Here is a 26581-nt window from a genome sequence, read left to right as displayed (position 1 = left end):
GTAAGAAAACAAGTTACTTACCTGTAACTGTAGTTCTCCAGTATTGGACCTTTCATAGATTCACATGCAACCCACCCTCCTCTCCTGAGAGGCTCACCTCGGATTTAGCACAAAGAGTGTTATTGCACAAGTGCACGAAAATCTGAGGGGCAGAAGGTTCTCTCAGGAGTGTTCTAGAGGGTGAGAGGCTCTGATTGGTTCAGAGACAAGTTTGGTCCTTTTTTACATAACGAAGGTTATGGGTTGCAAAGGAAAATGGACCTAGGCCTTTTTTCAGTTTGCTAGACTACTAAGCAATGCTTTTTTATGTACCGGAGACTCCTGTCTCAACGACGGGGAATGATTCAGGCATGTGAATCTATGAAAGGTCCAATACTGGAGAACTACAGTTACAGGTAAGTAACTTGTTTTCTTATCATACAGACTTTATTTGTTAAAATGTATGACCTACTGAAGAATAGTCAAGTAGTTTCTGTGCTCATGTAGCCAACATAGTTGTGACATTCATCTAGACAATGCGTCACAGTTTCAAAACAGTATTGTAAACCTGGCCAGGAAAAGGATACACTTTCACAGTGTTCAGCATTAGACTGTTATAAGCATATCTTCCTTTGGTGCATATACACAAATCCTATTGGTCTCATAAGGCAGAACACATGCACTGGCACTCACCCACAAGAGCATATATACAAGTCCAGAAGTTGAACAGGAGGCTAATAAAATCGTGACTTCTGAAAAAATACCGTCACATTCAAGCCTGGCACAGACAAGAAGGTCTGAGATTACTCATGGACGAGAGAAGCTCTAAAAATCTCCTGGGGAACCCAACCAGTTTTATCAAAAGTACCATAACCTCGCTAGTTGTAGAAGCCAAAACAGCAAAATGGATCGTTAGTAAGGTAGCAGAATTTCCCAAAAAAGAATATCTTGGAACATGCTGTGTCTACATACTGACCATAATTCCATGAGAGCAAATCCCCTCCACCAAATCGACCTATTGTAACCAGAATAGACTCTTTTGATCGAAACTGTCTCACAATTTCTATATCTGTTCTTGAAATTTAAGGTGAAACAACTGCCTACATTACTTAGGGACTCCAAAGAAAATTGAATCTTCGGCATATAACAATTCAAGACCCTAACATTCACTACTAATTATCTTTGATGTGGAAGCACTGGTATAAAGTAATCCAGGAGGGGAAATTCTTTATGTCACCAAATGATTCTCTGGCAAACTTTATACTGGTCGCTACTGAACTGTGCTTAAATAAAATAGATGTGAAAATGTATTTTACTTACATATATCATTGGAACTGCAATATGCAGTTTGATGGCTCCTAGTCTAGCAATGCAGACTTGCACCTTACACGTGTTACCACATTTTCTACACTAGCAAATAAACTTGAGTCCTTAATTATCAAGCACTTAAAAATATTACAAATTGGTATTCAAACAATTGAGAATCCCCCTTTTTCCTACAAGAAGAACAGAATTGAAAATTATCGATACCAGGCAGACACTATCAAACAGCATTCATGGTTAGTGCACTACCCATGGGTACATTCCTGAGTTGTCAGTCACACTTCAGGTGAACAGTGAGTTTTAGTAAGCTACAATGCCCTGAGCTTGGGTTCACTTGAAGGTTTCCATAATAATGACCATTACTGACAACAACGGCATAGATTGGAATGATAAACAGGTTTGGAGGTGTGTATGGGGGTTGGCTATAGGCTACTTACAAGACATTTTAATATAAATAATTTACGTTTTTCTAGGTCCAATATGGAGTAGCAAATGATGCTTTTTTCAACTGTGCAATTTCTTTCAGTCCGATTTGTATGTTTATATAGACCGTAATAAGGAATGTAGTATATACAATGTATGTGTCTACCTTTTTGTCATAAGAAATGCCCCAGACCATTTTTGGAAATATGTCTTAGGGCAAAGACTTGTTAACGTCTTAAAATAGACCACATTAGTGCCCCAGTAGCCCACCTTAAGTCTCCTATTTTTTAATTTTGTGACAGGGAGATGATTAATTGTAAAATTACTACTCCTTCTCCCACTACACAATTTTAATCAGCCCCTGTGGTGTGGATCACTTCTGCAAACTTACAATTGCTCCAAAATAGAATACAGAGCTGGCCTTGGACAATTTGTATTTGGCTAGCAATAGACTATAGGATAAAGCATGTCACATTGAGAGTCCAGTGTGCCAAAGAAAGTAGGAAACCTCCCCCTAAATGAGAAAGGGCTTTCTGAATATCATGCATCACATAATAAAACCAAATTTAATGAAATTTTAGTATAGAATATTTTGAAAAGAATGCCCTTGGTATTGTACAATGTATCCAGTGGTCACCATTGTAGGAAAGTGGGTTTCTGTTGCAGTAACCCCCCACTTTTTGCCAGACTACTGATGCACTTTGACGTGATGTGCCTTGAGTCCCTGCCAATCAGGTTCCCAGGGCCTGTGTTCTTTCCCCAAAACTAGCCCAATTGGCATCTCTAGTCACAGGTCAGCCACTGGTAAATGGTACCACAGGTACCTAGGGCATTGTGACCAGGGAAGACCTCTCAGGGCTGCAGCACTTATTGTGCCACCATTAGAGGCCCTGCACCTTTACACACACACACTGCCTTTGCAGGCTGCATGTTTTGGTGCAGAACAAAGTGAAGAGTCTATATGGCACACATCCCTGTGTGCCATGCCTACAACCTGCTGCCCTGGCATAGATCAGTCACCCCTCTAGCTGGGTGTCCTATCAGTGGTGAGCGTACAGGTGCATGAACCCTGTACCCCTACAGTATCTAAGTCCATTCTTAGACATTGTAAGTGCAGTACTGCCATTAAGAGTATATGATGCTTACTGTATAGATGCTTTATTCCTCCTATCTGTGCACATAGTATTGATTCTCTCTGTTTAATAAAAAGAGTTTATATAAAAAAGAGTATATGATGTTGGGAGCTTGTCATTACAAACTCCACAGCACAATAATGGCTACACTGAAAACTGAGAGGTTTGGTATCAAACTTCTCAGCACATTAAACTCACACTGATGCCAGTGTGGGATTTAATGAAAAATGCACACAGAGGGCATCTCAGAGCTGCTCCCTGAAAACTAACCTACCACTAGTGTCCAGGCTGAGTGGCTGCTTTCAGCTGCCACCACCAGACATGTTTCTGGATCCCTGGGTCAAGAGCCTGCTGCCCGACCCAGCAGCAGGCCTGAAATAATGTACATCCTGGGACGAGGTGCCAAGCCTCCTTCCCCAGGATGGGCAGGGTTCACGAAGGGGGAGCTTCAAAGGCTTGCTACCTTTGTGAGCTTCCCCAGGCCACTTGCTGCTTTCAGCAACTGGTCCCCACTGGTTCTGACCCCCACTTTGGGCGCCCACCTCTGCCAATTCCACCCCTCAGGCTGGGGAGGCGAGGTGAAGCACAACTCTCAGTCTCCGCCATCTTGCAGATGGGGTACTCAGCCAACCAGGGACAGGTCCATGCCCCATTCCCACTGGAGGGTGGCATAATAGGGGGTGCACCCACCCCAGGGAAGTGACCCATTGGTCCCTACCTTTTTACCTACCTGTAACACCCCTAAATCTAGTATTTAGGGCCCCCCTTGAACCTTGCTTCCTCAGACAAGAAGAAACTCTAAGAAGAAGAAGGACCGAACAGCCGTGCAGCAGCTAACAAGAGGAAGAAGCCTACTGACATGGCCCCAGCCCTACCGGCCTGTCTCCACCTCTAACCTGCTCCTGCAAAATCCCAGTGTGTCCTGCAGCCAGCAACCTCGAAAACACTGGAGAACCTGCCTGCCTTCAACCACAAAGACTTTGTCTCCCGTGAACACCGGATTTGTTCATCTACAACCTCTGGCCTTGGCCGGAAACCGCAAATCCGCACCACTCTGCACCCGCCGTCCACGGCCCGAGCTCGAGTGGGCAAACACCACGAGGAGGTCGCCCCGGCGATCATGACCCAAGTTCAGGGGATTCCTGACCTGCCTTAAGCCTCCAGCCGACACCTGCAGCCTAAATCCAGAAGGCCCCCCCAACCGTGACCAGGAGCTGGTAAGAAGATCAGATCCCAAAAGGCACCCCTGCACCCGACGCCCCACGGCCTTGGCTGCCCAAACCGACAGTGCTAACCAACCCCTAACTTCCCAATTTACCTCTCGAAGTGGTGGTCGCACCCAGAAGACCTTCGTCCCCAAGTCTGCAGTGCCTTTGCAAACTGGAGGTTCCCCATTGCAAACAACAGAGCGCCCGATGTCGAAACCGCACCCGGCCACCCTAGTGCCACTGAGGGTGACCCTTTGGTGCTACTTTGTTTCCTCATTTTGCCTGAGTTAAAGTCCAGGAGCTTTGCTCCCACAACCAAGTGGCCTCCTAGTCAGCAGCCACCAACCGGAGGCCTTCTTTCCCCCATTGGATAATATTGGTCCTCAGCACTCTGCACCTGGCCGCTCCTAGTGCCGCTGAGTGTGTAAGAAGAGTGCATCCTTGACCCTGGGGGACCCCTGAGTCTACCCCCAGAACTTCAACTCCCACTACTAAATACTTACCTTAAAACCGATAACACTATTTTCCTCCGTAGGATAACATTGTTGTTCTCGGAAAAGTTTTTTGTGGAGTTTGAAAACCTAAAGAAATTCTTTAAAATGATTTTACTTACCTGTTTGCAAGAAATGTCCCAGAGTAGTTTTCAGGTATACTACTCTGAGTAAGAAAAGTAATCTCAAAAGTAATTTACCTGTAATTTTACTGAAAAGCCCATTCAAATCCATGTATTGTATTTACAAAGTTTTGCATTTCTCTGAAACCATACTGTAAGACAAAACAAAGTGCATTTACTGTTACCAATCCAAACTGTTTTGCAACTGTATATTTACTGCAAAGTACTTATCACTTACCTGTGCCAGGCTTGCTTGGTTCCAGAAAATAAAATAACTAAAAAAAATGTTTTATACAAAAACAATTGGTCTGAAGTTTAGTATTTGAGTGTGTGAATTCATTTGTTGATTGAGTGTACTGATACTGCCCGACCACACTACCACAAATAGAGAGTAAGGTTCTATCTAACTTTACCTCTGCCTACCTTTGGGGTTCCAATGGACTCTGTGCACACTACACCTCACTTTGGTATAGTTAATACAGAGCCAGCTTCCTACAACCATCCATACCTAATCTGGGTGACTTGTTGTTCAACTCCTCTGTTGCTGTGATAGTTTAGAATCAGGGCCTACACAGGATATATTTTTGAAGAAAAAAAAATATTTTTATATCTAATCACCCTGAGACCTTATTATTTTTCTCTTCAATGCTTTTTTAAAAATAAATCTTTTATTAAGATTTTAACCCGGACATAACAAAGCAGTATCACATTGCATAAAGAGAATAATATGACCAGTATAGCTACACATTATGACACAGGCCTACTTATGATAAGTTGTTCTTCAACAGTATATAAACCTGGTTTGCTTGCTATTAAACACCCAACATGTTACTACAGCTGTGTAGCATTTTTGTTTGTAATCAACTAGTATTCAAGAGGGGTGGGTTCTTCACCATTAATGAGGCTGCATCAGGGTGTGCAAGCTTAAGCACCCAACCAAGACGCTAAGACTCAGATCGACATGATTAATGCAGCAGAGCAGCCAGTCTGCCCCAACCCTGCATACACAAGTAAATATATTGCAAAGCACAAACAGTAAGCTAGGCAGACTTGCATCTGATAGCTGATATTTGATTAACTGCCTTACCATGTCTAAGCATAATAGATGTTCACTGAATAGTCTCCAGATATCTTTGAGCCTGGTTGTTATGGGTAGGAGAGATACGCATGTTTCTGTGAGTTCTCTACAAAGTGCAGCATCTTTATGCCAGTCCTAAATTTGGGTTTCTATTCTATTTTTTTACACAATGTAGTTCTTTTCATTTGGCTCTGAAATATTTATGATTTTACCTCTTGTGAAAGTTTTCAAGGTGGACAGTGTCCTTAAGTCTGTTTTCTGTACCATGGTTTATCCATGGTTACTGACTCTGCTTTTAGGAAAACTTCACAATCATTCTGTTGCCCTCACAGATTCAGCGTATACAATATAGACTTGAATTGTAGGGAGGCTATCCCTGGACATTTTAATGCCCCTTTTCAGTGTACCCTATATTAACTCCATTTACTCCATCCGCCCACTACTTACCTGCTTCCTTGCTGCGCACCCTCTTTTCTCACCCTCTCCCACCCTCTGCACCCTCCCAGCACTGCCAACCAGCCCAGCCCTCCAGCCCCTCTTCCCTCTACTGCCTCTTCGCCATGACCTGAAGGCATCACAAAGGCAAGCCCGTCTGTGTCTGGCCTTGCCTAGACCTTGCCCAGTGCCAAAAAGCTGGATCCTTCCCCCAACTACCACTACCCCTTAGTACCGCTTTGCACTCCTCGATGCTCTCAAACTCAGCCATTGCTCGCTCATTTGCACCTCCTGCCATTTTACCTGCACTACTACACCCACTACCCCACAATCTGCAGCGACCACCCAGACAGCACCCATCACCCCACCGGTGAATCAACACCCAATTCCACCCCACTCCTCATTATGATGCATGCTCCTCAACACGCGCTCACTCAGCAAACACACCACAGAGCTTTAGGACCTACTGGACAGCACCTCCCAAATCTCCCTTTACTCAATCCCCGCAGGCTACAAAATTGTCAGTAGGACTGCCAAAACAGTCCTGAAGGAGGAATTGCAATCATTTTCAAAGATGCTGTCAGCTGCAGCACCAACTCAGAAACCAGAATTGACGACATGGAACACTTCATTTTCAAACTACAAGTCATAACCAACTTCACATTCAGCAGAACTCTGATCTACCAGCACCCCTGTACACGAGTCAACTGTACCAGCAATATCTCAGTCTTTGCCGCCCAACTAACCTTCGACTCCAGCACCTACATCCTCTCAGAAGACCTCACTTTTCACCTAGAAGACCTGACCGACCCAAACTCAACCGAACTCCTTGAAAGCCTTAGAAACCTCAGACTCACCCAATGTGTATCAGCCAACATCCATGCAATGAACACATCCTGGAACCCCATATTCACCTCATTCAACAGTATACAATCAACACACCCATTTCCCTTACCTGGACCACCCAAGCCATTGTCATGTTTTCAATCAGGACTCCCTCTTTTGCAAAAAAAAAACAACACGACTAGCCCGGAACGTCGGCACTGAAATAAACTATCTGAAGTGGACAGGGTCATGAGGAGCAATCCAGGAAGAATTGTCTGAAGAAACCGACCCAGAGATGCCACCAACAAATCCGGGTACCTAAAAGGCAGGCCCTAACTGAGCGCATTGGCAACAACACAAGCAGCAGCAAAGATATTTTTCCTATAATGAAGGACTTCACCACACCAGCAGCAACCACCAGCAGCACCACCCCAATCCAAGAAATGTTCAGCAAACTCTCAGACTTCTTCTGCAGCCAAATCACAACCATCTTCACCCATATTGACCCACAGCCAGACCCCCTCAACCCTGCAATAAGACTTCCAGCACAAAAGTGACACCCTGACAACATGTAACCCTGTCACCACAGGGAAAATCATGGCAATCATGAAGACCATCCACTCCTGGGCCCTGTTGGACCCTTGCCCTCATCCTGCCTTTAACACAGTTACATTTCTGAAAGTATACAGCCATCAACTCTGTCCTGAAAAATCCCTCCTGAAGAAGCCTTCGGCAGGCTCATCTAAACTTGCGATCTTCCTTTTTCCATACCCAGCCAAGGTCCTAGAGAAAGCTATCAACTGACACCTTGCAGACCGCCTCACCAACCACCAGTTCCTCAACACCATGCAATCAGGCTTAAGATCTAACCTCAGCAAAGAGACAGCCCTAATCGCAGAAACCAATGACATCTGGATGATCGCAACAGAGGAGGGACTGCATCCCTCATCTTACTCAACCTCTTTGCAACTTTCGAACAGTCTCCCATCCAATCTTAATTAGACGACTTAACGAGGCTGGCAACCAAGGACCTGCCCTCCTATAGATATGCATTTTTCTCAACTGATGAACACAAACATATCAACATGCCTCCCGACTCCTCAGAAGCCAGGAAGCTCATTTGAGGAGTGTCACAAAGCTCCTCACTTTTACCAACCCTTTTCAACATCTACATGAAGTCACTGGCAGGAGTTATTCACAAACACAACATAGGCATACCTACGCTGATGATACACAATTGGTTTTGTCCCCCTCGGACAAAAGACCAAACATCAGGAACAACTTCAACTCGTGTATGAGAGAAGTAGTCTACTGGATGAAGTCCAACTGCCTCAAACTCAACTTGGACAAGACTGAAATTTTCAGATGGAGCACCTCATCGTGGGACTCCGCCTATGGACGTACGACCCTTGTCCACCCCCAGAGCACAAGCAAGAAGCCTTGAAATCATCATCTACAGCAAGCACGACTTGTTCTGACACATCACCCCTAGCATGGAACAACCTCACACTCCAATTTAGAGCCTCCTCATCATTTCCTGAATTCTGAAAGAAGATGAAGACCTGGCTGTACAAGTGGGCTCCTCGAGTCACACAAACCTGCTGCCAGGCTACCCTCACGGGTGATATTGCACTATAAAAATCCACATAACATAAATACACCAAAGTACTTTGGACAAAATAGATAATGGAGTAGTGCAAAAAATAATGCTATTAGCAAACCACTGTGTGCCAGAACCCGTTTCATAGGGCCATGGGCTAAGCAGGGCTACTTGGCGCAACTGTGGGGGGTTGAGGTCTTTTATTCCTGAGGTCCTGGGTCCCAACCTACTATGGATCCTGAGCATCTGGTCCAAGTACCCCTGCTGCTCATTCCATAGTTACTCTTCAAAGAGTGAAAGTCTAGCACCTTAGCCCTCACGATCCAGAATCCTTCAAATCTGAAAGAGACATTTAGCAGCAGATTCCTTAACTTTTGAATTCTCCCCAGGCATCAGACTGGACTCAGAACTTTTTTCGCAGTCCTTCTGAGCCCCTGGGGATGATGCCTTACGACTCCGTGATGACGTTGACTTCGGTTGTGGTGTCAGTGGAGTCATATAGATCCCGTCTGGCATGCGGACGTCAGTTTCTTCTTTTCCACACTGCAACGAAGATCTGGAGAAGTGGTTCCTCAGGCCATTTTTTCTGGCCTACTTCGACAGTTTCTGTCGCTTGGGAACAGTGTGCCTTTTTCTTTTGTCATCAGACTTTAAGCCTTGTGGGTCTTGTAATAGATAAATGTCGTTTACAGACCAGCATTTAATTTGTATGTGTTTTTTGGGAGAATACCACAGCTCCAAGGATTGCAGCCCCTGCCAGAGACTGAAGCCAAATGTGAACGCCTTATGAAGTTGCTGGCGGTACATCTGTCACAGTCTCCGGAGACTTTGCAGCCTCTGTCTTCTCATGCAGAGGTCAGTTCGCGAGGCCAGAGCTGTTCTCCAGGACTCCGTACTTCAGAAATGTTCAAGGGTAAGCACAGGCGTTTAAAGTTGCCGCACCCCCGACTTCGCTGCGCTGAGACGCTGTCTCCCATGGCTCTTCCCTCTCACCGGTTGAGGAGGCAGTATGCAACTCCGCCTCACATCTCACTGTCTTTCCGGGAGCCAGGGCATCGATGAGGGAGTATTATAACTCCCTACATCTCATCTGTGGCCCTCACGTTCCATGGGAGTGCCCACGGGCCCCAAGAAGGGGGGTGGAGCCAGGCCGGTGGGTTCATCCGTGGTGTTGGTTGGGCCATGTGAGCAGTTTTTTGGTCAGCGCTGGTTGGTGTGAGCTGACTCCACTATGGTGCCGGTGCACAGCCCTTCAGGAACTCCACCTATGGCATCCATTATTGATGAGCTGACTCTGACATTGACTTCCACGGCGCCAATGGAAGCCTCTCCTCCTCCTCCTCCTCCTCCTTATGACGTTGAAGTGTCGCCTTCTCGACGTCGATCAGTGTCGTTTGTGGTGTGGTTGAGCAAATTGGGGGGGGAGGTTTCTGGCATTTTCATTTTGTCTCAGGATGAGACTTCAGAGGGTCATCTTGTAATGATTGATGCAAGGGGGCCTTGGCCATTTCAGTCCATATCTCAGATTATTCCATCTCAGGTGGAGGAGAGTTGAATATCTGCTCTTGGTGAGGCTAGTGGGCTGGAGTCCCCTCCAGCCTTGTGGCTTCTTTCCCCTCCTAGTCTTGCTACTGAGGCAAGTTCCTCTTCGCAGATATGTTGAGAAGAGTGGCGGCAGTGTTGAAGTTGTCACTACCTACGTTGAAGAAGTCCACCGACCCTCTAATTGATGTCCTTTACCAAGGTCAGTTTGGGGAAGAGCCTGTTCTTCCATACAGTGAAGCCGATTTCGACATTTTGTTAGGAACTTGGGCCAAACGGGATTCAGGGGTCTGGGTGGACCGCGTTATATCTCCCATGCATCTGCCTGCTCCAGGAGATCCAATTGTCTCCTCAGACATCCTACCTCTCACAGCCTGGTAGTTCAGGTGGCTACAGCCCTTAAGATATGGCTTCTTCACCTTAGACTCCATTAAATAGGGACTCTAGGAGTCAATATGCATGTGGCAAACACATCTTTGCTTGTGCTAGTTCTGTGTTAACATCTACCAACACGTCTTGTGTTCTGGGGTGTTTTTCCCACTGTGGGATACCTTACAGACTATGTTTCCATCGCTTCTGGATAGCCTCTTTCCCGATGTTGAAAACTTGAGTAGAAATGGCCACCAGGCAGCTGAACCAATAATCAGATGTGGCATGGATACTACTGATTCAGTAGGTGGTGCCATGGCATCTTCGGGGGCAGTCCGGCATTGTGCATGGTTAATATCTTCAGGCTTTTCAGAGGCTGTGCAGACGACTTTAGTCAAAATGCCCTTTGACGGCACCCATCTTTTTGGGGCTCAGGCCGATTCAGCATTGAGATGCTTTCGTGATAGGGGAAGTGTTACAGAGTTTTAATTATTCTTTCTCTGTATATATGTTCTTTAGTTTTGTCCCTATACTTGAGTTGTATAGGTGATACAAGATTTTTATTTTTTCAAAGGACTATCCTTGTTAGGGCAGTTAAGTGTGTGCCTTTTGGACGGTTACACCAGATTGGTGTTCCTGAAAGAAGCAGATGTTATTTTTTCAATACTGTCTTTAACAGTTTGTGATACAATGGTACATTAGGTATTGTTTTCCCCTTTTTTCCACTAAAAATGCGCTTCATGCTCAAGAGGTCATTTGAAGGTGTTGTGTCTTCCGGTTAGGATGTATACCCTTTAACATGTTTCTTTGAAGCACTACGGTATGATGGTAAGCATTGATGTTGACAGTATTTCTTATTGAGACATGTAATTATGTCAATTATGAGACTTTGTATACAGAGTGTATACTTGTTTTTTGTGAATAGTCAGAATTTTCACTTCAGGGTAATTTCGGTCTCTGGTTTGTCCAACGCAGTCCTTTTTGCTACTCTAGCGGAGTGCACTTTTCATTGAATTCAAGTGGTGTATGGATAGCTTTTGTATTGGATAATTTTTAGGTTATGCTTCTTGGCGAGGAGGTCAGGCCAGCATTATTATGTGATGGGTTCCTTACCTGCACATAGCAATTTGTTTCATGGAAGTGTGCTCCTGTTTGCTGGGGACATTATGTTTGGCAATTCAAGGTGTCTGATTGGTATTATTATTATTATTATTAGTTTTATAATGCGCTTGAATCACCCCCAGAGGGGTATCTCAGTGCAAATGACACGGTAGGCTACGCTAAAGGGCCAATGGCTAGAAAAGAAAGGTTTTAAAACGCTTTCTAAAGCAAAGGTAATCGGGGCATTGTCGAAGTTGTAAGGGAAGCTTATTCCAATCAAACAGACAGGGCAAGGTGAGAAAAGGCCTTTCCTCCTAACCTTGTTCTCTTAATCCGAGGTACCTTGAGAAGGGATTTGGTGCCGGAGCGGAGTGTTCTAATAGGGGAATATCTGGTGAGTTTTTTGGCAAGATAAGAGGGGCCTTTATTATAAAGAGACTTATACACCCTGCAGCAGATCTTAAACCGCACCTGCTGGTGAACTGGCAGCCAGTGGAGTCGGCGTAGAAGAGGAAGGGACGGAGTCCTAAGGGGGGGCGTTCAAAACAAGACGTGTGGCGGTATTTTGAACCACCTGCAAGCGCTGCAAAGATGATTCATTCCCCCAGATTAATAGCGCATTACAATAATTGAGGCGACACAAAACCATCGCCTGCATAAGAGTTCTACGTGACGAGTCAGGGAGCAGTGGAAAGACTCTCTGTAGCAATCCCAATAAATGAAAGCAGGAGCTGACTGTGGCAGTCACATGCTCTTTTAGGGTCAGAGCCTGATCAAGACGGATGCCTACATTTTTTACACAAGTCTTAGGTGGGGGGGGGGGTCGCCGAGATCTTCTGGCCACCACTCGGGCGTCCACCACAATGGGGCATCACCAAAGAGCATAAGCTCCGTCTTTCCGGCATTGAACTGGAGGAAGTTGTCCTTCATCCAGATAGAGATTGCGTTCATCCCTGAAGCAAAGGTGTCTTGAACTGAGGGAGCAAATTTATTAAAAGAGAACAGCAGTTGCGTGTCATCCGCATAGGATATGGGGACAAAGCCCAATGTCCTCAGGAGATAAGCCAGGGGAGCCACATAGATGTTGAATAATGCCGGGCTCAAACATGAGCCCTGGGGGACTCCCCTCTTTATTTCCCTAGCCTGTGAACAATAAGGGCCAAGATTGATGATCTGAGATCTAGAGGAAAGAAAGCTGGACATCCACTGCAACGCTGCACCTCTCAGTCCTATATCCTCCAGTCTCCCCAGCAATATCCGGTGCGAGACCGTATCAAAAGCGGCGGAGAGGTTTAACAGCACCAGAATCGTGGAGTGGCCGCTATCTAGGGTCATTCTGATGTTATCCGTGACCTCTAGTAGGGCGGCCTCCGTGCTGTAATTAGGTCTAAACTCAGATTGTGAAGGATCGAGACCACCTGTGGTTTCCACGTATTCAGACAGCTGCCTATTAATATGTTTCTCCACAACCTTGCTCAGGAGCGGGAGGAGAGAGACAGGATGAAGATTCGAGAGATCTTCCATGGGGGTCTTAGTATTTTTTCATATTGGAATAATCTGAGCCGCCTTCCATTCAGGTGGAAGCCAACCCTCCTTCAAAGAGAAATTAAGAAGCGGAGTGATACATGGAGCCAAAGGAGTGGATAATCAAGCAGCAGTTTTAGCCGGCATGATTTAGCCGATCTCAAAGCCGCTTCTACTGCTTCAAGAGTTATCGGGAGGAAATTTTTTAGCAGTTGTGTGCTACTGGGCACCCTTGAGAGGAGGGCTGGGGAGGCAGATGTGCCCCCTGATAAGGTAATTTTATCATAAATCAAATCTATCTTCTCAGTAAAATACCTATCAATGTCATTGCATAAAGTTTGGGACGGAGCCTCTACCGATTCGCATGCCTTAGGATTGGTGAAAGTTTTCAGGATCTGAAACAAGGTTTTGGACACATTTCCTGCCTGCGCTAGCTGTGAGGCTAAAAAGGATTTCTGGGCAACTTTTATATTTTTATGGTAGAGAGTAAGAGCTAATTTAAAATGTTCCTTGTCTCTAACTTCATGATTTCTATGCCAACGTCTCTCTAAGTTTTTACATCTCCTTTTTTCGGCGTGCAGCTCAGAAGAGTACCAGGCCATCTGTGGACGCCTGACTGAGGAAGGGAAGGATTTCAATGGGGCAAGTAGATTAATAGCTTGTGTAACCGCAGAGTTGTACAGGGCTAACCCCTCCTCTAGCTTTGTAGGTTCAGCATCCCAGGGAGCTGAGAAGACGGTTTGAAAGAGGTCGGGAGTGATTTTATACCACTGTCTAGCGATCCTTTGGGGAGCAATGTGGGGAGCTGCCTCCCTTGCACCTTGTATGTGAAATGCAATCAGGGAATGATCGGACCAGGTTAAAGGACGAGGTAGTTCACAGCTGATATCATGGGAGTTGGAGAAAACAATGTCCAGCGAATGCCCAGCAATATGTGATGGTCCTTCTTTGCGTTTGACTAAATTTAATGGGGGAGTGTGAATTGCATAGCCATACAATCCGAGGAAAATAGGTTTTGTAGGCGCCTGTTGGGTGTACTACCTTCTTCTCCTCATGTCATTTGTCACAAAGAGTTAAATTTGCTATATATATCTGATTTCTTTAGAGCGAGACCATTGATACTTTGATTATCCATTTGGAGTAATGATCAGGCATTGCTCACAAGAGATATAATAAATGATTGTATCTCTTGTGATAATGGCCTTCAAATTTAGTGGTTGGTATATATTAAATCAGAATTTGGCAAACTCGGTATGGAGCAAGATTTTACAATGAGAGATTCATGCCCTACTTATAATAAAATGGAAGTAGCTTCAGCTTTTTATAATCTAGCTTGGGAAAATCGTTTTAATAGTGTAGTAGGGAAACCTTTGATATATTTGTCCCAGAGCATTTCCGTGTTACCACTTGTCTATTTAGAACAGTCATGTGGGGGATGGTAGCGTTCCCTGCTATTGAGGTTCCGTGCTGATACAGTAAAATATTTACTGTGCTTTTCCATTGGGTATCAACCGAATCTGGCTGCTATTCCTTGCCCGTGCAATAAAGTAAGGTCAAACCACTATACATTTCTTACTGTAAATTTTATGAATTATATACAAGGACATTTTTTGCTTCCATTTTTGTAAAGGAGAAATCCCGACATTAGACATAGTGGAGCAATGTTTTCATTAATTTTTCAACTGCCCGATAGGGAAACTTGTTTACATGTAGGCACATTTTTAAGACATGCTGTGAGGGCACGTGGCACTTTATTATTGTAATGACTCACTGCTATTCCTTGTTTTTAATCCTTGTTTTAATATTTTGTATTATGTATAGATATGTTTTGATCACATTTATATTAATGTGATGATGTACTTATGTGGTTTTAATGATGATTGTTTTATATACGTGTACTTTTATGGAAGGGTGAACTTTCCGAATAAAGAAACTGAACTGAATTGAACACAACATGGCCAATCCCCTTGCGACTTAGTTCAAGACTGGATAAAGTGGCCATGTGACAGACCCGATAGGCTGATACAGTCTTCTTTAATATGCATCAACTAGCTAAATGAGATACTGGGATTAACTTCGTATCTAAGAGCTACTTTGAGGGAACTGGCGAGCTACCAGTAGCTCCTGAGCGACTCGTTGAATGCTCATACTCTGGCAGTTAATAAAGGGGTGTATACAGAGAAAAGCAGATAAAATGGTGAAAGCACTGGCAACAGTATGCATAAAAAAATAATATCAACTACCTAACACCAGTCATAATCCATTGATAATGTCAAACCACAAAGAGTTGACATAACGGTTACTTTAATAAAAATAAAAAAACTTTCTGTAATGAGTTTCACTACACTTTGCACCTCATCTTTTATTTCTTCAAACATTAGTTAAAATGTTTTGAATTAAAAATGGCAAAATACAGTGATCTTAATGTAAATGGTCCCAATGTCTGTACCTTTTCAGAGTTATTGGGAAATCAGCAAGAGTGGGAACTAGAATTAACATGAAAATAGTGTACAGCGGTATTCAGGGATTCTTAATACTCACCTCCACCGACTGTGAAGAAGGTACAGAATAAAGAGTCAGATGGAGGATGACACATTGTTTTTTTTACTTTTTATTATTGAACAAGTGCCATTGTGCTTTGGGTTTTACATGTTAAGAAAATGCAATAAAACGTTTGAATTAAAATAGAAATGCGAAAAGGGGGCAAAGAGTTGATGTTGAGTTTCCCAACCCAGGTGCATTCTCAAAATAACATCATAGCAAATATTACAGGGCAGATTGTGAACTGAAACTAAAAGCTATGCATCAACACCGCAATGGACTCTATTGATTAACAGTCACCCGCAGAGATAGGACAGAGAAAAATTCATCCGGGTCATGGGATTCTTGGTGTAGTCTGCTGCCAAATGGATAGTACAAGGTTTGGGCTACTCCAACTACTAAGCTTTAACTAGGCTATAACCTGCAGGAAACCTATTACACATAATGCATTTTTATTACCAATAACCAGAGTCAGGCTCCTGGTGCCACAAAGGTACTGGGGCACTGGTGATGGGTCAGAGCAGCAGTCGGTACTCCAGGTAGCCCTCATGTGTGGGGGTCTCCGGGTCTTCTGCTGTGGGCTCCTCCTGCGAGCCTGGGCTAATGCTGGCCTGGGTGCATAGCACCCTGTCCAGTGCTCCCCAGCCTCCCTCCCCATGTCCCACACGCAGAAGTAGCAGGAAGTGCACAATCTCACCCAGGTAAAGGTGGTTGCGATGCAGCAGCATCGGGTACTGGCCTTGTACCTGCGCCAGCTTCGCTGCACAAAAGATTCAGCAGGGAAGTGCATGGAGTACTCACATTCAGCCTCCATGGGTGGACTATTTTTATTTATTTATTTTAGAAGTTTATAGAGCGCACAGCTACCCCTGATGGGGGTGTCCTGGCGCTATGTCAGACAGCAGAAGTGGGAACCAGGAGGGGTCTAGGTGCTGGAAAACAACCAGGTCTTTAGGGTACGTTAGAAAACGGCTTCTGACTAAGCAGTGCGAAGGCAGAGTGGCAGGCTGTTCCAAAGTTTGGCAGTAATCACTGCAAAGGCTCTGCCACTTATTCTAGACCGACGAAAGGGGGGGGTCGCCAGGAGGAGAAGGTAGGTAGATCTAAGGGTACAACTGTGTTGTGAGTGCTTGAGTCGAGCTCTTAGGTAGGCAGGGCCATGTCCTTGGAAACCCCTGAAAGCCAGAACGAGAGCCTTGAATTGAATACGTTTGAGCACGGGAAGCTAGTGGAGTTTCCTCAAGTAGGGTGAGATCGAATGATGATATGGAATTTTACATATCAGTCTGGTCGCCGTGTTCTGAATGATCCGTAGGTGTCGGATCAAATAGGCTGGTGCCCCGAGATAGAGATTATATGCGCAGTCAAGATGTGAGGTAATCAAGGCATGGATGACAGTCCGGTGGGACTCCATGGGGAGAAAATTGAGAATTTTATGGAGCATATGAAGTTTACCAAAGCAGGAAGAGGACACCTGACTGATTTGGTATTTACAAGACAGCTTATTTTCAAATCGGAAGCCAAGGATCCTGGCCGAGTCCACAGGGTTGGGAGGAGGATTAAGCACTGATGGCCACCACAGTGACGGGGAAGGGGGGCTAATTTGGTTAAAAAAGAGAACCTCGGTTTTGTCCTAGTTGAGCTTGAGAGTATTCAAAGACATCCATGAAGAGATGTTGCGCAGGTAGTGTCGGAAGTTTGCGAATGCTGCCTCGGAGTGATCTTCAAAAGAAAACACCAATTGGGTGTCGTCAGCGTTAGAGATCACTCTCACCCTACAGGATTCCACCAGTGCCGCCAGGGGGGAAAGGTAGACATTAAATAAGAGGGGGTTAAGAGCAGAGCCCTGAGGAACTCCACAACTCAAGGGTTCCTCTTCGGAGACAAAAGGATACAGAGAGACTTGTTGAGTCCGGCAGCAAAGGTAGGACTGAATCCAAGACAGTGCAGTGCCCTGGATCCCAACATTGTGGAGTCTCTCTAGAAGGATGGAATGAGTGACCGTGTCGAATGCCACGTACAAGTCAAGAAGCACTAACATGGCAGCTTTGCCTGAATCCACGCATTCCTGGATAGTTTCCGAGACCTCTAGGACGACAGTCTCAGTACTATAGCTGGCTCTAAACCCGGACTGGGAGTCATGGAGAAGAGTTTGAGATTCCAAAAAACTGGAAAGTTGTTTCTGAACTAGTATTTCCAGAACTTTAGCTGGCACAGGTAAGAGGGAGATAGGTCGATAGTTTTTATAGATTGCACGGTCTGCATCAGATTTTTTAAGAATAGGCACTAAAAGAGCCTGTTTCTAGGCTGTGGGGAAGGTACTAATGAAACTAGAAGAATTCCAGATCTGGTTAAGTGCAGAAACGATGAGAGGGGCTAGAATACTAAAGAACTGAGCCGGGCAGGGATCCTTAGGTGAACCGGATTTGCAAGCTATGAGTTTCTGAAGTGAGGTATCAATTGAAATGGGGTGGAAAGAGGTCAGCGCATCGCTGTTAGCCGTAACAGTGACCGGGATTGGAGAGTGAGATGGCGGGGCAAACGTAGCGTATATATCCAGAATGTTATCGTGGAAGAAATCAGATAGTCCGTTACAGAGATCCTGGGTAGGCGGGATTACGCTCGAAATGGCAGACGGCTTAGTAAAGCGTTTAACAATTTTGAAAAGAGTTTTAGTTGAATTGCTGGAGGTATGAATTTTATTAATAAAGTACTCTCTCATCGTCGAGTGTTTGAGTTTGTGGAAATTTGTATGGCGGCTCTACAGACTAATTTAGCCCAGGGATCATGGGCTAATCTCCAGCTGCACTCCAGTTTCTTGCAGCTGCTCTTCTCTGCACGGAGCACAGAGGTGAACCACGGGGCTGACGATTTTGTCTTGAGGAGTGGGTGAGTTTAAGGGGGCAGCAATATCTAATGCCGAGGAGAGCCAGCTGTTAAAATTTGGAGAGTCAGGTTCTGGATCTTCTACCAACTGAAGGGGGGTGGAGGAGAGCACCGGCATCATAGAATTCCTAGTAATTTTAAACCACTGCCTTCTGTAATCCAAGTTAATGGGGGGATTGGAAGTTTGAGTAGGTAGTGTAATGCTGAAAGGAATTAAGAAATGGCCTGACCAGGTGAGTGATGAGGGAGAAGCTATGGCTAAATTATAGTTGTTAGTAAAAAGTAGATCAAGCGTGTGACTGGCGCGATGCGTGTGGCCACTGAGTAGCTGGGTCAGATTGAGGCCCTCCAGAGTCTCTTCTAACTGACGGGCTTTGGTCAAATGTTTGTCATCCAAGTGCAAGTTGAAATCTCCAAGAATCGTAAAGTGGGGATGCTTAAGCGCCAGGTCTGCAGCTATATTATAAGAGTTATAGTAGGTGATGGGGAGGAGAATTAGGGGGTCTATAGTCCAGAATTCCTGCCATGGCTACATTGGTTGTCAATGTTATGCTGAAGTACATTGCTTCCAGGGGTCCGGTATTCAGGAGTTTTCTATAAGATATTACCCAGCTAGAGCAGAGGACCACTGCAACTCTACCTCACAATTTGTAACCAGCCCTATTTACCCCCACAAACCAATAGCTGCTAAGAATGGCTAGGGTGAGGTCGGGATTACAGTGGTCCCTGATGTAAGTTTCGGTCAAGAACATTAGGTCCAAGCATGACTTTACAGGGAGAGCCAAATGTCATCAGAGTGGTGGGGCAATGATCTGCAGTTACATAAGCAAGCTTTGATAGGGGGGAATCAGTGGTGCTCCCATTTAAAGTGCTAGGGGGAGTAGGCGTAGCCAACAGTGGTAGTGGGGAATCTGCTAAAAAAGTAAATAGACAGGAGTCACATTTAAAATGGGAAGAAGGCTCTGAGAGCTCAGGGATAACCGGGGACTTACAGTGAATGTCTCGCAAGTTCAGGAGTTGAACCCTGGACCAGTGCCTAGGATCATCAGAGGGTCCACTGGCAGCATGGCTGGTGCTGGCCGCAGTACTGTCGCGGCCGGGCGTAGACGGGCTTGCCTTTGGAGGGCTGGTGGCTCGCCCGCTGTGTGCGTCCGCTGCCCGTCCGAAATAACATGTGGCTTAAGTAGGCAGCGGGTCCTGGACCGCTAACCGTCAGGCACCGCCCCAGTCTTAGGCCGGAAGGGGAAACCTCAATGCCACCAGTACCCTCTACAACAAGCGGGCGAACCCGTGGTGGACCGGGGTGCGAGGCTGAAGGTACCAGATAGCCGCAGGGAGATTCATAATAGTGCAATAGTGGGTCAGAGCAATAACGTTTAGCAGTTTTCATCAGTGTGCAAGTAAAAGTGGCTACACAGGCATAGAGCGTGACAAATATAAAACTGATAGCGCTATCTGCAAGTTAAAAGACTACAAGCAATTAAAAGCAGGCGAAAAGCAATTAAAATAGTATCTAGAGACCAGGTGCCTTGTTTTTGCACGCATCCACTGCGTGTCGGAAATGACATGTGGCTTAAGTAGGCAGCGGGCGCTGGAACGCTAACCATCAGGCTCCGCCCCCGTCTTAGGCTAGAAGGGGAAACCTCTTTAATTTCTGACCCAACGCCAGAACTCCGCACCACTATTTACAATCTAGTCAGAAGGGCTGAAACTCAGGATCATATCACCAAACATGAGGCAACTTTCCTGACGACCGGCAAAGGTATTATCCCTTACTTCTATACGCTGCCCAAAACGCACAAGAACAGGACACCGCCACCCGGCCGACCGATAGTATCAGGCATCGGTTCATTACTGGAGCCCTTATCACGTTATTGTGATTTTTTCCTTAAACCTTTAATCCAGGCTACCAGCACCTACTTGAAGGATACCAAGCGCTTACTTGCACTACTACAAGAGATTACTATCCCAGAGGAATCTTCCTTCCTTGTCACTTTGGATATAGAAAGTCTCTATACCTGCATACCACAGGACGATACTATTAGCGTCATCAACAGCACTTTAGAATCAAGCACTTGGGACTACATAACACCACGTGAATTTGTGGTTAACTGTGCCACTCTTGCACTCAAGCGAAACTATTTTGAATACAAGGGTGAACTGTTTTACAATCCACAGGTACTTCTATGGGTAGCACCTTCGCGCCCAGTGTGGCCGGGTTGTATGTGCATGATTTTGAATGTAAGTACATCTTGTCATCACATAACCCCTTTTTTCCAAATGTATCACTTTGGAAAAGATACATAGATGATGTGTTGATCATCTGGAAAGGACCTGAAAACACTCTTCTTGAGTTTTTTGAATGGATCAACACTTACGATCTTCATCTGAAGTTTACCAGCGCATATGATGAACATGAGATGATTTTTCTGGATGTGGTTATCAAGAAAACAGGCAACAAGCTGCAGACTAGGACCTATTACAAACCTACGGCTAAGAACAATCTGCTGCACTTTTCTAGTTATCATCCACGTCCATTAAGAGAAAATCTCCCCTTTGGGCAATACTTACGACTTCGACGAAACTGCAGTGAAGTTTCCACTTTCAAAAAACAAGCACAGGAACTGACTTTGAAGTTGAAGGACCGTGGCTATCCCGACAAAATCCTGAAAAAGAGCAGCAAAAGAGCCCGAAACCAAAACAGGGATGCACTACTAGAAGAGAATGTGAGAAATGACAAGGATACAATTCCGCTCACATGTGTGACCACCTTCAATGCAGTTTCCAATGCAGTGAGTAAATCCATTAAGAGACATTGGAATATTCTAAAAAGTAACAACCATGATTGGGAAAAACCTTTGTTCTCGTACAAGAGAGCAAGAAGCATAAAGGATGCTTTGGTACACACCCGCCCAAGAACACAGGATAAAGTATTAGAACAGTCAGTTCTTAGCACATGGGGTCTACCCCCAGTGGTTGGCCACCACCCTTGTGGTTCATGCAGCGTTTGCCACCTTACCTCTCCCACAAAACACCTTGCTCTGAAACCAGGCAAACAGTGGTTACAAAAAACCCACACCAATTGTAATTCCATGGATGTGGTTTACTTAATAACTTGCCCATGTGGTTTGAGGTACGTGGGTATGACTGGGCGCAAAATTAAACAGCGCATTTGCGAACACCGTAGTACTATCCGATGTCGCAAGATCAGTACCAAACTCACGGAACACTTCTTACTTCTGAACCACACCACTAATGATTTGAGATGGCCTATAATTGAGAAACTCAATCCAGGTCCCAATACACAACAATCCCTCTTTGAGAAGGAACAGCGGTGGATTTATCGTTTGTCCACACATCGAGCAGGATTGAATGAAAATATCCCATGGAGCTCTGTACTTAAGCGGTAAAGTGCCAACTCAGCGATTTTAAGGAACACTGCCAACCCAGCCTCGGAGAGTCTGTTATCCTTGACTATCTAGCCCACCACGTTTGGTACCTAATTGTCGGCCTCTCTTTGAAATTTCTTTAAAGATGCCCTTAATAGTCCTTTTTTGCTCAGTTTCTAACCGTAACTGGTAAAATGGGCAGCTCAATTGTTTCCTCTCTACCCTTTTCGAAACCCAAGGGAGTATTACGCTTGGGATTCTGAATTACGCACGACCTCCCTTTTCGTATTGATGTTAGTGTGTACATTTAAGCACGCTAGAGGGGTACTACAATGATCGCAGAAATTGCTTTTGAATAGACATCACACTTCTCCGTGATTTTGTTCGTATGTCCCCGGGATAGCCCAATAAAGTTCACTCTTACAACAACGTTCTAGTGGTTCACGCACTTAGTACAGAGACCCTAGACGTCACGCGTACACATTGGAGGTCACGTGATCGTTACCACCGGCTACTTACTTCCGGGTCTATCCACCACTCAGTAACATCCGGGCCGAGTAGGATACCGGCAGGCCCACCACGGAAGTGTGCGAGCATGGAAGTCAGTCCGGGTCCTTGCAGGGGCACAGAGGTTCTTGTGCAATGGTTATTTATTCGGAGTTCCAAGCTTTAACTCATCTATGTGCTTGTTACCTCCTTTTAGATACTACAGCTCACTACCCCCCTCTCGGACCCACGACGTATATCGTACACTGTTTACGAGTAAGCAGACCATTATTTTCTTCATGCTACTGTTTTTATTTTATCCTCATTTGATTTGGTTGCGCATGCACTTGTGCCTCAGCGCTTGGCATTAACTATAGTCGCCTGAGCAGCATGCAAATCGCTTCCACGAGTCAGCTGTCACCAACAATATATCGGCTACTAGCCACTACTTAAGCATATTCCTGCTAAGTAATTTCTATTTACAGAATGCCACTTTTTGCACACAGGCAGTGTACGTGTGCTCAGTTCCCTCAAATACTGATCGATTTGGAACGCAAACCATTTTTAGGACAAGGATACCCGCCCTTAGGGCAGTAGTGGCTCAATTGTTAAGACACCCACTCCCTCTCCACAGCACGGGATTACCAAATGTATTCTTCACCCTAATTTTGCTAATTCAGCAACCAACCAACAGGTTACATGTATATGTTTATGTGTGTTTTGTTTGTGTTTTTCTTTTCCCACAGCATTTAGTAGCCCAGGAAATACCAGGAGGCTTTTCAATAGAACCGTAAGTTTTACCAATATTCCACAGGTCAGGGTGCGCCTTAGCGTGCGCATACTGCCGTGGAATTTCAACTGGTCCTGAAGAATGCTTAGCTAATTGGCACGACAAGCAGAAACATGTTGACCATCTAGTTTCACTGTTCTTAAATCGGACAACCTTTGGTTATCCTAACCAGCCAGTTTTTGTCCGTCCCACTTGATTTTTAACGGTCCTTGGTTTACCTAGAATAAAAATTGTTATCGGTTAAAACCATCCACCTTTTAGGTTCACGCTTTGCACTACCACTCCATCAAAAAACCAGCTCCGCTGTAAATCAGGCGTTGTAGCACACCAGGGAGGCACTCGGCCTCCTTGGTGGGAACCCGATGATGAAGCATGTCACCAACTAGGTTGGTGAGAAAGGGTTCTTTTAACAATCTGTTTTTTTTTCCCACGCTGTTCTACTTTATTAGCTTTATTAGTCTAATATTAATCACCCTTTTGTTGTTTATACAAGTGTATCAGGGGGAACAAGAGTGACCCTTTCCCTCTCCCTCTCTTTGTTTTTTTGTGAATCCTCAATGCCACCAGCACCCTCCACAACAAGCGAGCGAACCCATGGTGGACCGGGGTGCGGGGCGGAAGGTACCTGATAGCCGCAGGGAGATTCCTAATAGTGCAATAGTAGGTAAGAGCAATAACATTTAGCAGTTTTCATCAGTGTGCAAGTAAAAGTGGCTACACAGGCATAGAGCATGATAAATATAAAACTGAAACCGCTTTCAGCAGGTTAAAAGGCTACAAGCAATTAAAAGCAGGCAAAAAGCAATTAAAATAGTATCTAGAGACCAGGTGCTTTGTTTCTGCGCGTGTCCGACTACAGTAGAGCTCAGTTATGTTAGCCGAGTGCAGAGTCACCAAGTCCGCATCTGCTAACTGAAAGCTCGCAAATAAGGGTCAGACTCGCTGGCTGAGCCCAGAGCAGTCAAGCACAACTTCGGGCAGAAGCTGAATCAAGGCTGGCTAGCCAAGGCCAGAGCAGTCTATGCTTGTTGTTTAGTGGAGCCTTGAGTACTGTCCCCCTCAGAGTCTTTTAAAAACTATTATATTAAACTGTTGAAATTGTAAACAGATGGGCTGTTACCTGTGTTATTTTAAATTCCATAAGACTCAGAGCTCCCTCAGAGCTCCCACCCCAGACAGTTATGTTATGTTAAGGGGGATTTATAAAGCGCATGTAAACCAACAGGTCTCTTGGCACTGAGTGACCACCTCTAAAGCTGCATCTAGCTCTAGGCTAAGCTAAAAAGCCATGTTTTTTCTAAAGCACATGTAATTTGCTGTCTGCCTGATTGCAATAGGTATGGAGTTCCAAAGTTGGGGACCTAGCGTGGAAAATCGTGAGTCGCCCATCCTTTTCCACCTTAATCTAAGGACCGCCATCAGATTCATTTGCGCAGATCTAATGTTTTGTTTTGGGGAATATGTGTGGATCCTTGTGAAAAGGTATTTGGGACCTTTATTGTGGATTGTTTTGAAAATAATGCATCCTGTTTTAAACATGGATCGCTGTGCTACTGGGAGCCAATGAAGCTCCTTCATCAGTGGCTTTGTGTGGCAATGTCTAGGCTGTTGAAAGATGATTCTAGCAGCTTGATTTTATATCATCTGAAGTCTGTGAATTTGGTTGATAGGGAGATCCAGGTACGTAGCATTGGCATAATCAATTCTAGACAGGATCGAGGCGATAATAATTTGAGTGCTGGACTCCCTTGTAAAACATCTTCTGATTTTCCTGAATTTCATGAGTTGGAAAAAGCAGGACGACGGAACCATGCTTGTCTGTGATTGCATGGATAGGTCTGCATCATTTTGGATGCCTAGACTTTTTACTGTGCTCTTGGGGTTGGGTGGGGGACCTAGCTCTTTAGGCCAGTAGGGGTGAGTCCAGTAATTGTATTTATTATTGGAGACGACAATTTCTGTTTTATCAGAGTTGAATTTTAACTGGTTGCTATTCATCCAGTTTCTGATGAATAGCATAGTATTCTTGAAAAATTCCTTAGAGTCCGGTGTCTCGTCAATTGGAAACATCAGCTGCATATTGTCTGCATAATTATAGATTTTTACCTTCATTTGTTGTAAAGAGTGTATCAGGGGGTGGATGTAGAGATTGAAGAGATGGGGTGACAGGGAAGAGCTCTGTGGTACCCCATAGTTCATGCTAACTGTAGCAGAGCTATAAAGTGTGAGAGTGACTGATTGTGTTCGATGATCTTTTAAGAAGGATTTCATCCATTTTAAAGCAGTTCTCCTGAGACCTGCTGCAGCCATTCAGTCTGCTGAGATATCATGATCAACAGTATCGAATGCTGCTGACAGGTGCAATAGGACTAGTGCTTGTGTATATCCCTTATCAGCCTCTTCTTTTAGGTTGTCTACTACACTTAAAATGATTGGTTCGGTAGAGTGAGAGGGCCGAAAGCCTGCTTGCTGGGGATCTAAAACGTTAGCCTCTTCTACAAAGGAGCAGAGTTGTTTAGCTACTGTGCCTCAAGAATTTTGCCCGTATAAGGTAGAAACGATATTGACCTATAGTTATCTAGCTGTAGAGGGGTCACGCCAGATTTAGTTTGAAGCAGGATTATAACTGCTTTTTTGAAGGCATGGGAACCAACTCCTTGCGTGTGAGAGATGTTCAATAAGGAGAGAGTGCTGTCTGGGAAGGAAGTAAAAAATTATTTTTCTATATGAGGGGTACAAACATCTTTGGGTGAGCCTGATTTTACTTTATACAGTAGTTCTGTGAATCATTCTGTGTTTATGCATGGAAAGGTAGAGAATGTAGTAGGGTTGCTATCTTCCTGTGTGTATTTCATATCCTGTAGGCTAGGAACAATAGATTCATGTATTTTAATTATTTTGTCTAGGAAAAAGAGATGTAGATCATTGCACAGTTTCTGCGAAGGAGAGATAGGGGTGTTACTCGGCAGGGTTAGATAAATCCCTTACTATATTGAAAATGTCTTTTACTTTGTTGTTTGAGTTTATAACTTTATTTGTGAAGAAGGATTTATTTGCCTCTAAGATGGCTTTTTTATAAACTGTCAAGCTTTGAATAAATAACTCCTTAGTTTCTGGTGAGTATGTTTTTTGCCATTTCCGTTCTGCCTGGTGCGTTCTTAATTTGGCTAATTTTAGCTTAGCGGAGAACCATTTGGATGCCTCATGTCGCCGAGCGCGACTGGGTTGAATTTGCAGAGGGACATGTATATTGTGTGCCTTCATTGCCAATTAGAAATCGCTTTCTCATAATTGTCAACATTATCTGTCATGGCAGGAAGATTGAGTGCCAGGGTG

General features: G+C 44.8%; 1 protein-coding gene across 1 annotated transcript in view; it reads left to right on the top strand.

Moving 5' to 3' along the window:
* Positions 1 to 26581, top strand: part of CFAP54 (cilia and flagella associated protein 54) — a 2172274-nt gene that overhangs the window by 1351974 nt on the left and 793719 nt on the right. The gene's annotated exons all lie outside the window — the stretch shown is intronic.

Source organism: Triturus cristatus, chromosome 4_1 (assembly GCF_964204655.1).
Source record: "Triturus cristatus chromosome 4_1, aTriCri1.1, whole genome shotgun sequence".
Lineage (NCBI taxonomy): Eukaryota > Metazoa > Chordata > Amphibia > Caudata > Salamandridae > Triturus > Triturus cristatus.
The sequence above is the reverse complement of the archived record's forward strand: the minus strand, read 5'-3'. Positions and strand labels throughout refer to the sequence as shown.